This window comes from Triticum aestivum, chromosome 4B (assembly GCF_018294505.1).
Source record: "Triticum aestivum cultivar Chinese Spring chromosome 4B, IWGSC CS RefSeq v2.1, whole genome shotgun sequence".
Taxonomy (NCBI): domain Eukaryota; kingdom Viridiplantae; phylum Streptophyta; class Magnoliopsida; order Poales; family Poaceae; genus Triticum; species Triticum aestivum.
Window position 1 is genome coordinate 523,281,832 of NC_057804.1, and position 13,504 is coordinate 523,295,335.

Below are 13,504 nucleotides of genomic sequence, written 5' to 3' on the forward strand. Positions count from 1 at the left end.
AAGTGGGAGACTGAAGGAAATATGCCCTAGAGGCAATAATAAAGTTATTATTTATTTCCTTATTTCATGATAAATGTTTTTTATTCATGCTAGAATTGTATTAACCGGAAACTTAGTACATGTGTGTGAATACACAGACAAACATAATGTCCCTAGTATGCCTCTACTTGACTAGCTCGTTAATCAAAGATGGTTCTGTTTCCTAACCATAGATATGTTGTCATTTGATGAACGGGATCACATCATTAGGAGAATGATGTGATGGACATGACCCATCCGTTAGCTTAGCATTATGATCATTACAGTTTCATTTCTACTGCTCTCTTCATGACTTATACATGTTCCTCAGACTATGAGATTATGCAAATCCCGAATACCGGAGGAACACTTTGTGCGCTACCAAACATCACAACGTAAATGGGTCATTATAAAGGTGCTCTACAGGTGTGTCCGAAGGTGTTTGTTGGGTTGGCATAGATCGAGATTAGGATTTGTCACTCCTTGTTTCGGAGAGGTATCTCTGGGCCCTCTCGGTAATACTCATCACTATAAGCCTTGCAAGCATTGTGACTAATGAGTTAGTTGCGGGATGAAGTATTACGGAACGAGTAAAGAGACTTGCCGGTAATGATATTGAACTAGGTATGATGATACTGACGACCGAATCTCGGGCAAGTAACATACCGATGACAAAGGGAACAACGTATGTTGTTATGCGGTTTGACGGATAAAGATCTTTGTAGAATATGTAGGAACCAATATGAGCATCCAGGTTCCGCTATTGGTTATTGAGCGGAGATGTGTCTCGGTCATGTCTACATAGTTCTCAAACCCGTAGGGTCCGCACACTTAACGTTCGATGATGATTTGTATTATGAGTTATGTGATTTGATGACCGAAGTTTATTCGGAGTCCCAGATGAGATCGCGGGCGTGACGAGGAGTCTCGAAATGGTCGAGATGTAAATATCTATATATTGAAAGGCTATATTCGAACATCTTAAAGGTTCGGATTGATTCAGGTATTTTTTGGAGTACCGGAGAGTTACGGGAATTCGCTGGGGGAAGTTAATGGGCCTTATTGGGCTTTAGTGGAGAGAGGGAAGAAGGGCCAAGGTGGCGCGTGCCTCCTCCCTGCCCAAACCGAATCGGACAAGGGGTGGGGGCGCAGCCCCCTTTCCTTCTCCCTCTCTCTCCTTTCCATCTTCCCCACTCCGAAATGGAAAGGGAATCCTACTGGGACTTGGGAGTCCTAGTAGGACTCCCTACACTTGGCGCGCTCGTAGAAGGGCCGACCTCTCTCCCTCCCTCCTTTATATACATGGGGAGGAGGCACCCCAAAGGCACACCAAGCCTTCTCTTAGCCGTGTGCGGTGCCCCCGCCACAGTTACACACCTCGGTCATATCGTCGTAGTGCTTAGGCGAAGCCCTGCGCCGGTAGCATCATCATCACCTTCACCACGCCGTCGTGATGACGGAACTCACCCTCGGCCTCAACTGGATCAAGAGTACGAGGGACGACATCGAGCTGAATGTGTGCTGAACACGGAGGTGCCGTATGTTTGATACTTGGATCGGTTGGATCACGAAGACGTTCGACTACATCAACCGCGTTATTGAAATGCTTCCGCTTTTGGTCTACGAGGGTACATGGACACACTCTCCCCTCTTGTTGCTATGCATCACCTAGATAGATCTTGCATGATCGTAGGAAATTTTTGAAATTACTGCGTTTCCCAACAGTTTTGTCTATGTATTCACACATGTACTAAGTTTCCGGTTAATACAATTCTAGCATGAATAATAAACATTTATCACGAATTAAGGAAATAAACAATAACTTTTTTATTGCCTCTAGGGCATATTTCCTTCAGTCTCCCACTTGCACTAGAGTCAATAATCTAGATTACAAAGTAATGATTTAACACCCATGGAGCTTTGGTGCTGATCATGTTTTGCTCATGGAAGAGGCTTAGTCAATGGGTCTGCAACATTCAGATACGTATGTATCTTGCAAATATCTATGTCCCCTTCCGACACTTGATAACGGATGGAATTGAAGCATCTCTTCATGTGCTTGGTTCTCTTGTAAAATCTGGATTCCTTTGCCAAGGCAATTGCACCAGTATTGTCACAAAAGATTTTCATTGGACCCGATGCACTAGGTATGACACCTAGACCAAATATGAACTCCTTCATCCAAACTCCTTCATTCGCTGCTTCCAAAGCAGCAATGTACTCCACTTCACACGTAGATCCCGCCACGATGCTCTGCTTGAAATTGCACCAACTGACAGCTCCTCCATTCAATAAAAATACGTATCCGGTTTGCGACTTAAAGTCATCCGAATCAGTGTTAAAGCTTGCATTGACGTAATCGTTTATGACGAGCTCTTTTTCACCTCCGTAAACGAGAAACATATACTTAGTCCTTTTTAGGTATTTCAAAATGTCCTTGACCGCTGTCCAGTGCTCCACTCCGGGATTACTTCGGTACCTCAATGCTATGCTTATAGCAAGACATACATCAGGTGTATCAGGTCTCGTACACATCATTGCATACATGATAGAACCTATGGCTGAAGCATAGGGAATGACTTTCATTTTCTCTCTATCTTCTGCAGTGGTCGGGCATTGAGTCTGACTCAACTACACACCTTGTAATACAGGCAAGAACCCTTTCTTTGACTGGTCCATTTTGAACTTCTTCAAAACTTTATCTAGGTATGTTCTTTGTGTAAGTTCAATTAAGCGTCTTGATTTATCTCTATAGATCTTGATGGCCAATATGTCAGCAGCTTCTCCGAGGTCTTTCATAGAAAAACTCTTATTCAGGTATCCCTTTATGCTATTCAGAAATTCTATATCATTTCCAATCAACAATATGTCGTCTACATATAAGATTAGAAATGCTACAGAGCTCCCACTCACTTTCTTGTAAATACAGGCTTCTCCAAAAGTCTGTATAAAACCATATGCTTTGATCACACTATCAAAGCATTTATTCCAACTCCGAGAGGCTTGCACCAGTACATAAATGGATTGTTGGAGCTTGCACACTTTGTTAGCATCCTTTGGATCTAAAAAACCTTCTGGTTGCATCATATACAACTCTTCTTCCAGAAATCCATTAAGGAATGCAGTTTTGACATCCATTTGCCAAATTTCATAATCATGAAATGCAGCAATTGCTAACATGATTCGGACAGACTTAAGCATCACTACGGGTGAGAAAGTCTCATTGTAGTCAACTCCTTGAACTTGTTGAAAACCTTTTGCAACAAGTCGAGCTTTGTAAATAGTAACTTTACCGTCTACGTCGGTCTTCTTCTTAAAGATCCATTTATTTTCTATGGCATGCCGATCATCGGGCAAGTCCACCAAAGTCCACACTTTGTTCTCATACATGGATCCCATCTCAGATTTCATGGCCTCAAGCCATTTCACGGAATCTGGGCTCATCATCGCTTCCTCATAGTTCGTAGGTTCATCATGTTCTAGTAACATGACTTCCAGAATAGGATTACCGTACCACTCTGGTGTGGATCTTACTCTGGAAGACCTACGAGGTTCGGTAATAACTTGATCTGAAGCTTCATGATCAACATCATTAGCTTCCTCACTAAATGGTGTAGGAATCACAAGAACTAATTTTTGTGATGAACTACTTTCCAATAAGGGGTAAGGTACAACTACCTCATCAAGTTCTACTTTCCTCCCACTCACTTCTTTCGAGATAAACTCCTTTCGTAGAAAGGATCCATTCTTAGCAACAAAGATTTTGCCTTAGGATCCGTGATAGAAGGTGTACCCAAGAGTTTCCTTTGGGTATCCTATGAAGTCGCACTTTTCTGATTTGGGTTCGAGCTTATCAGGTTAAAGCTTTTTCACATAAGCATAGCAGCCCCAAACTTTAAGAAACGGCAACTTTGGTTTCTTGCCAAACCACAGTTCATACGGCGTCGTCTCAACGGATTTTGATGGTGCCCTATTTAAAGTGAATGCAGTCGTCTCTAAAGCATAACCCCAAAACGATAGATGTAAATCAGTAAGAGACATCATAGATCGCACCATATCTAATAAAGTAGGGTTACGACGTTCGGACACACCATTTCGCTGTGGTGTTCCAGGTGGCGTTAATTGTGAAACTATCCCATGTAGTTTCAAATGAAGACCAAACTTGTAACTTAAATATTCTCCTCCATGATCAGATCATAGAAACTTAATTCTCTTGTTACGATTATTTTCCACTTCACTCTGAAATTCTTTGAAGTTTTCAAATGTTTCAGACTTATGCTTCATTAAGTAGATATAACCATATCTGCTCAAATCATCTGTGAAGGTAAGACAATAACGATACCCGCCACGAGCTTCAATACTCTTGGACCACTTACATCAGTATGTATTATTTACAAATAAGTCAGTAGCTCGTTTCATTGTTCCGTAGAACGGAGTTTTAGTCATCTTGCCCATAAGGCACGGTTCGCAAGCACCAAGTAATTCATAATCAAGTGATTCCAAAAGTCCATCAGCATGGAGTTTCTTCATGCGCTTTACACCGATATGACCCAAATGGTAGTGTGACAAATAAATTTTTTCACTATCATTATTAAACTTATATCTTTTGGCTTCAACACTATGAATATGTGTATCACTACTATCGAGATTCAACAGAAATAGACCACTCAGCAGGGGTGCATGACCATAAAAGATATTACTCATATAAATAGAACAACCATTATTCTTTGATTTAAATGAATAACCGTCTTGCATTAAACAAGATCCAGATATAATGTTCATGCTCAACGCTGGCACCAAATAAAAATTATTCAGGTCTAAAACTAATCCCGATGGTAGATGTAGAGGTAGCGTGCCGACCGCGATCACATCGACTTTGGAACCATTTCCCACGTGCATCGTCACCTCGTCCTTAGCCAATCTCCGCTTAATCCGTAGCCCCTATTTTGAGTTGTAAATATGAGCAACAGAAACAGTATCAAATACCCAGGCGCTACTGCGAGCATTAGTTAGGTACACATCAATAACATGTATATAAAATATACCTTTCACTTTGCCATCCTTCTTATCCGCCAAATACTTGGGGCAGTTCCGCTTCCAGTGACCAGTCCCTTTGCAATAGAAGCACTCAGTTTCAGGCTTAGGTCCAGACTTGGGTTTCTTCTCTTGAGAAACAAACTTTTTGCCGTTCTTTTTGAAGTTCCCCTTCTTCCCTTTGCCCTTTTTCTTGAAACTAGTGGTCTTGTTGATCATCAACACTTGATGCTCCTTTTTGATTTCTACCTCCACATCCTTTAGCAATGCGAAGAGCCCAGGAATAGTCTTGTTCATCCCTTGCGTATTATAGTTCATCACGAAGCCTTTATAGATTGGTGGCAATGATTGAAGAACTTTGTCAATGACACAATGAACTGGAAGATCAACTCCCAGCTGAGTCAAGTGATTATGATACCCAACCATTCTGAGTATGTGTTCACTGACAGAACTATTCTCCTCCATTTTGCAGCTGTAGAACTTGTTGGAGACTTCATATCTCTCAACTCAGGCATTTGCTTGAAATATTAACTTCAACTATCAAAACGTCTTTGAAGTACCGATTCTAAGCCGTAAAGCATGGCACACTGAACTATCAAGTAGTCATCAACTTCGCTCTGCCAGACGTTCTTAACGTCATCAGTAGCATCTACAGCAGGCCTGGCACCCAGCGGTGCTTCCAGGACGTAATTCTTCTGTGCAACAATGGGGATAATCCTCAAGTTACGGACCCAGTCTGTGTAGTTGCTGCCATCATCTTTCAACTTAGCTTTCTCTAGGAACGCATTAAAATTCAAAGGAATGGTAGCACGGGCCATTGATCTACAACAACATAAACATGCAAAATACTATCAGGTACTAAGTTCATGATAAATTAAAGTTCAATTAATCATATTACTTAAGAACTCCCACTTAGATCGACATCCCTCTAATCATCTAAGTGATCACGTGATCCATATCAACTAAACCATGTCCGATCATCGGAGTAGTTTTCAATGGTGAAGATCACTATGTTGATCATATCTACTATATGATTCACGCTCGACCATTAGGTCTCCAGTGTTCTGAGGCCATATCTGCATATGCTAGGCTCGTCAAGTTTAACCCGAGTATTCTGCGTGTGCAAAACTGGCTTGCACCCATTGTATGTGAACATAGAGCTTATCACACCCGATCATCATGTGGTGTCTCGGCACGATGAACTGTAGCAATGGTGCATACTCAGGGAGAACACTCGTGCCTTGAAATTTAGTAAGGGATCATCTTATAATGCTACCGACGTTCTAAGCAAAATAAGATGCATAAAGGATAAACATCCCATGCAATCAAAATATGTGACATTATATGGCCATCATCATGTTGTGATCATGATCTCCATCATCGAAGCATCGTCATGATCTCCTGCCAAGTGTCGATAACTTTGTTATAAAACATGATCATCTCATACAACAAATTATATCACATCATGCTTTGACCATATCACATCACAGCAAGCCCTGCAAAAACAAGTTAGATGTCCTCTACTTTGTTGTACGTGGTTGATTTAGTCGAACTTCTTCGTTATCCAACCGATCCTAGCATCGAAGGTACGACACCTCCGCGATCTGCACACATTCAGCTCGGTGACGTCCCTCTAACTCTAGATCCAGCCGAGTCCGAGGGACAGTTCCTTCAGCATGATGGCATGGTGACGATGAAGTTACCAATGCAGGGATTCACCTAAGCACTACGATGATATGACCGAGGTGGAAAACTGTGGAGGGGGGCACCGCACACGGATAAAGATCAACTTGTGTCCATGGGGTGCCCCCTGGCCACATACATAAAGGAGGGGAGGGAAGAGGTGGCCGCCCCAACGGGGGAGTGCCAGGTGTGGGGAATCCTACTAGGACTCCTAGTCCAAGTAGGATTCACCTCCTCTTTCCTATTCCTAAGTAGGAGAAGGAGGGAAGGAGGAAGAGGGGAGAAGGAAGGAAGGGGTGCCGCCCCCTCCTAGTACAATTCGGACCAGCCCATGGGGGGGTGGGGCGGCCACCCCTTGAGGCCCTTCTCTCATTTCCCGTATGTCCCATTAATGCCCATTACTTCCCCCGGTGAATTCCCGTAATTCTCCGATACTCTAAAAAATACCCGAATCACTCGAAACCTTTCTGATGTCCGAATATAGTCTTCCAATATATCGATATTTACTTCTCGACCATTTCGAGACTCCTCGTCACGTCCATGATCTCATCCGGGACTCCGAACAAACTTTGGTCATCAAATCACATAACTCATAATACAAATCGTCATTGAACGTTAAGCATGTGGACCCTACGGGTTCGAGAACTATGTAGACATGACCGAGACACATCACCAGTCAATAACCAATAGCAGAACCTAGATGCTCATATTGGCTCCTACATATTCTACGAAGATCTTTATCGGTCAAACCGCATAACAACATATGCTGTTCCCTTTGTCATCGGTATGTTACTTGCCCGAGATTCGATCGTCGATATCATCATACCTAGTTCAATCTCGCTACAGGCAAGTCTCTTTACTCGTACCGTAATGCTTCATCCTGAAACTAACTCAATAGTCACATTGCTTGTAAGGCTTATAGTGATGAGCATTACCGAGAGGGCCCAGAGATACCTCTCCGAAACATGGAGTGACAAATCCTAATCTCGATCTATGCCAGCCCAACAAACACCTTCGGAGACACCTGTAGAGCATCTTTATAATCACCCATTTACGTTGTGATGTTTGATAGCATACAAGGTGTTCCTCCAGTATCCGGGAGTTGCATAATCTCATAGTCTGAGGAACATGTATAATTCATGAAGAGAGTAGTAGCAATGAAACTATAACGATCATAATTCTAAGCTAACGGATGGGTCATGTACATCACATCATCTCCTAATGATGTAATCCCGTTCATCAAATGACAACACATGTCTATGGTTAGGAAACATAACTATATTTGATTAACGAGCTAGTCAAGTAGAGGCATACTAGGGATAATATGTTTTGTTTATGTATTCACACATGTACTAACTTTCCGGTTAATACAATTAAAGCATGAATAATAAACATTTATCATGAAATAAGGAAATAAATAATAAATTATTATTGCCTCTAGGGCATATTTCCTTCAGAGGCCGTCGCTGCCGGCCAAGGGGTTACCCCGATCCAGAGCTCCCCACCCCACATCCACGCTGTCGGATCCGGCCACCAAGACATGGAGGAGGCGGTTGCATGCGTCGGTTGTGTTGTCTTTAGATCTTGTGCAGGGGGTCACGGGGGACCCACCGCTTGACACCCATGTCCACCGCCGCCTTGCTACTAACGCAGCCAAGGGGGAGCGGCCAACAGCTCCGACGAATGCCACCTACCGTCAGGACGGCATCACCCACTCCATATGAGCCGCCGCTCGGAACCCTATGTCTAATCCCGAGGGGAAAGTGACCAAGAAACTCGTCGCCACCCTCATCAGTGGTCGCGAGGGATGCCGGCGGCTGCCTCCGATGGCGGCAAGGGGAATAAGCAGAGGAGGAGGGTGGCGGCAGACGAGATCCGGTCTCCCCCGAGTCGCCCATGGAGGGTGACGCGAGGGAGGAGTGGGGGGTGTGTTTTCTTTTTTGGCTCGAACTCCATTGCATTCACTTCAGATGGAAGAACTGCCCATATGCTCTGCAACAACAATACCGGGGCCATCTTAAGAAGCTCACAATCATTCTTGAAGCAGTTGCATCACAGGACCTCTAGATTTGGCAAGCTTTCTTTGCCACTTTTGTACCTCACAATGACATCAATGTAGTGTAGCGGTCTTCATTGTTTGCTAGGTTAATTAAAGGACAAACTCTTCTGTGCAACTATACTATCAATGGGCATGACTACAACATGTCTAGTACCTGGTTGACAGCATCTATCCTCCGTGGGCGACCTTTGTCAAGACCATCTTTGAGTCAGCCGGTCAGAAAAAATCTCACTTTGCTAAGGGACGAAAAGGAGCTAGAAAGGATGTGGATAGGGCATTTTGAGTGCTTCAAGCCCGTTTTGCAGTTGTATGAGGACCTGTAAAAATATGGGATCTAGAGACATTGTGGGAGGTGATGACATGTTGTGTCACCATGCTCAACATGAGCATGGAGCATGAGGGTGAAGATCCTATCGGGGTCTGAAATTTGAGAACATGGTATCTTATCCAACTTCCACATCAAAATTTGGCCATATTCGATAAGTTTGTCCAAATAAATCAACAAATTCCTCATCGGGCAACTCATGGGTAGTTTAAGAAAGATTTGATTGAGCAGGTATGGACTCTTTAAGAAAACAACTAAAACATGTATGCGAGTTGAATTCAAGTTTAAACTATTTTATAAATAAAACTTAGTTGGATTGTAGTATTTACATTTGAACTAGTGTAGCATTTGAATATTTTCACTAATCGAAGATTCGATATACTATTATTTTGAGTCTTGCGGACTTAAAAAAGTAGGAGCGGACATTTGAGGGACATGCTTGGATGACCAACTCTGTATCCGTGTACACGCACGAGTCTGGACTAACCCGCTGATAAATAATGTGTCTATTTTAAGTTTCGATGTTCAAGATGGCGTGAGTGCACGACAGGGGTGGGACGGAAAAGGAGCGGAGACTCAAACCGTGCCTTTGGTGGTGTTTGTGGTGGCACAAGTCATGTGTTTCAGTTCTAATTAAAAAGCAAACTGAGGGCATCCACAAAGTGGACCTTTAAATCGCCCACAAAAATCTGGACTGCGTTGTCCGAATGCAGTTTGCTATTCGACACCGCCCTGCATCAGTCCATGGAATATTGCGCTTGTCCGTTTTCTCAGAAACCGGAAGCTAGCTAAGGGGCTTTGTGGGTATCAGGACCGTCATCACGTAGGACTCCGACACCCCAGCTCACCCAAAACCACACCTGGGCCCCACGTCTCCATCTGTTCCCTCTTTCTCGGCATCTTCTTCCTCCCTTGCCAACGTCGCCGCTCTACCATCCTAGCCGCCCGAGAAGCCATTCCAGACCTCCGCCGCCTCTGCCGCTCCACCCAATAGCCAGACCACTTTGCCTACGTTGGCGGTCTAGACCTCTCGTTCGTCCTCCGCGCAGGTACCTTCTGCCCCTACAGGGGGTCACTATGGCGACAAGTGTTTGGTAAAATGGCGGTGACAATTTTTTGTCCCTTCTTTGAAGCAATGGGTTTGAACATGGAGTACATGTACGCATAGTATGTTGAATTGTCCCATGCGGAGGATTATGCAGACGAAAAGGTGGTGATGCAGGTGATCCTTGCAAAACACGGACATGCGGAAGAGCATGTTCTCAATTTCAAGGGATCAATCAAGGATCATCAAGTGCTGAATCGGAAGGCATTTGACGACGTGGATGACTACTTTGTCCCTGATTCCCTAATCACAGATAATTTTTGCTGGCGCTTTTGGATTCGAAAAAACGTCTTCGATCACATCTACGATGGCACCTTGTCCTACGATGACTACTTCATTGCTTTCTCTGGTTACAATAAGTGCACGACTGCATTGCAGATACTTGCATATGGCACGGTTGCATATTCGTGGGACAAGTACCTCTAGATATATGAGAGCACATGTGAAGACGCCAAGGTAAGATTGGCTACTACGGTGGTTGAGGTGTTTGACCTTAGTACTTGAGGGAACCAACTGTCACAAACATCAAAAGTCTCTTGGCAATGTCCGAAGCAAGAGGGTGGCCAGGTTTACCCAGATATCATGATTCCATGCACCAGAGATGAAAGAATTGGCCCAAAGCTCTACAATGGAAATATCAGAGCCATGTTAAGAAGTCCACCATCATTATAGAGGCAATTGCATCACAAGACCTCTGGATTTGGCATGCTCAGGTCTCACAGTGACATCACTATGCTGCAGTAGGCTCCGTTGTTTGCTAGTTTGACTGAAAGGCAAGCTCCTGCTTGCAACTATACTATCAATAGACATCAGTACAAACATGAGCTACTATCTAGTTGATGGTATCTATCCTCCGTGGGCTACCTTTGTAATGACCATCTCTAGGTCAGTTAGTCAGAAAAATCTCACATTGCCCAAAGATAAGAAGGAACTAGAAAGGATGTGGAGAGGGCATTTGGAGTGCTCTAAGCATGTTTAAGTGTTTGTGGATCCGTAAAACAATGATATCCAAAGACCTTGTGGGAGGAGATGACATGTTGTGTGATCATGCGCAACATGACTGTCGGTGTACTAGAGTAGGGGTACCCTAGTACCCCGAACTCGTGCACGGGCGGTCGCAGCATCCCGCGGCAAGGCTTGCCGAATGACCGCCAAGACCCTCCGTGGTTACCTTGAAGACCATTCAAGAACAAAGTACTCAAACCAAGGCCCCGGCAAGAGGAGCTTGCCGGGAAGGCCAACCAAGGCCCCGGCAAGAGGAGCTTGCAGGGAAGGCCAACCCAGGCCCCGGCAAGAGGATCTTGCCGGGAAGAGACAAGACCCCGGTAAGAGGAGCTTGCCGGGAAGGCCACTCAAGGCATACCAAGAAAACTTGCCGCGACGCGCCCTGCTTCCCGGCAAGGCCCGGTGAGCAACAAGCTGCCAAACACGACAAGACGACGACCGCGGCAAGGAGCTTGCCGCGGGAAACCCCCACTTCATGCCCGCGCTCCAGCACACCTGCTAACGTGTCGCTCTAGGACTCTCCCAAGCACACGTGGCAGGAGGCCGCGCAGCTAGGGGTGCGCGGTGGCAAGCGGAGATGAAGAGAAGGCCATCATGGCAAACGGTGGTGCCCCTAACGGTCACTTTTTGCACTGTTTAGGCAACTCAGACAAGCACTCAATGACCTTGTCCCCTGCCGTCAGAGTTAGGTAGGGTGCACTGTGTCCACAGTAGCGGTAGCTGCACCTACCGCATCCTTTTCCATTTTTACCCTTCTAGTCTACGTTGCCACCTGTCGGTGACCCCTTGAAAGTATAAAAGGAGGCCCAAGCGCAACGTAGAAGGGGTTCGGCTCATTCAAAACACCAGAAACACTCTCACGCTCGGTCGGGCAGCGTCCATTGCTCCTGAGCAAGAATTCAATACACACAAACAAGCAGCAGTAGGGTTTTATGCATCCGTGCGGCCCGAAGCTGGGTAAAACTGCTCGCGTGTACCGCCTCGATCCGCTCTTTGTGCAACCTCCGCCCTCACCGAATCGAAAGGGGCTCGGTCCGCCGATCCCCATAGGTGTTCGTGGATCAGTTTCCCCGACATCTCTGGCGCACCAGGTAGGGGGCGTCGAGATTGTGCGAACCCGATCCGGCGTGCACGCGAGCTAAATCCTCATCGTCTTCATCGACATGCCACCGAAGAAGAAGGATTTGGAGGCAGCTGTTCCGTCTGCGTCGCTTTCACCGCCTCCGGAGCAAACGGGTGCTGGAGTGGACGCCGGCGGAAGAATGGGCGTCGACGAGGGAGCCCTCAGTGCGGCCGAGTCCAAGGACAAGGCGACACAGACCTCAGCGTCCATGCGCGCGCCGCGCACCTCTCAGGAGGTGCGGGACCAGCAGCGTCATGGCGTTCGCAGCACCATACGTCCGCTGGGCCAAGATCAAGCTGGTGGTTCTCGCGGCGCTCAAGACCAAGATGCACGTCAACATGCTGGCTTGTCAGGACCCCGACTCGATGTCACATCGATCTAGCCGGTAACACCTCATATCACTTTGCGGCCTCACGCACGGTATCCCCACGGGTGTCGTCTTACCTTTTCCCGGGACCGTTTGCGCCTTTTGGCTCACGTATATGATAGTGTCGCTAGCATCCATATGATAAAGAGCCCGGGCTGACATGACTAGTCGTAAACCCAAAGTGGCACAGACTTACAGGGACAGGCATCCATGACCCAGCTTCGAACGTGTCGGTCATCAGCAAGTGGGTCCGGGCTGTAGCACTGGGCTAGCAGGACTCCGGTAAACCGGGCTGTAGCGGGCTAACAGGACTCCGGTACTCAAAGCGTGACATTTCCCCGAAGGGACAGACACAGGAACGAAGAAGGACACATGCCGGCCAGCCTAAGTGTTCCAGAGCAGTAGCAAGCTACCATGGCTCAGCGGTAACACTAGGAGACATTTCCCGGTAAGAGAGGCTACTAAAGATAAACAACTAGATGGTCAGATCCCACACATACCAAGCATTTCAATCATACACACAATATGCTCGATATGTGCAAATACAACGAAGCATCACAACATGACTCTATGACACAAGTACTTTATTTAAGGCTCAGGGAGCCATACATAACATACACAAAGGTACGGGTCTCACGACCCCACATACAAGTCATACAGTCATACAAACCAGCAGCGGAAGTAACTTGTCTGAGTACAGACAACTAGTAAAATAAAAGAGGCTTGGAAAGCCTAGCTATACTACGTGGTCCTTCACAAGCTCAGGGTCACCACCTGGGTCTTTA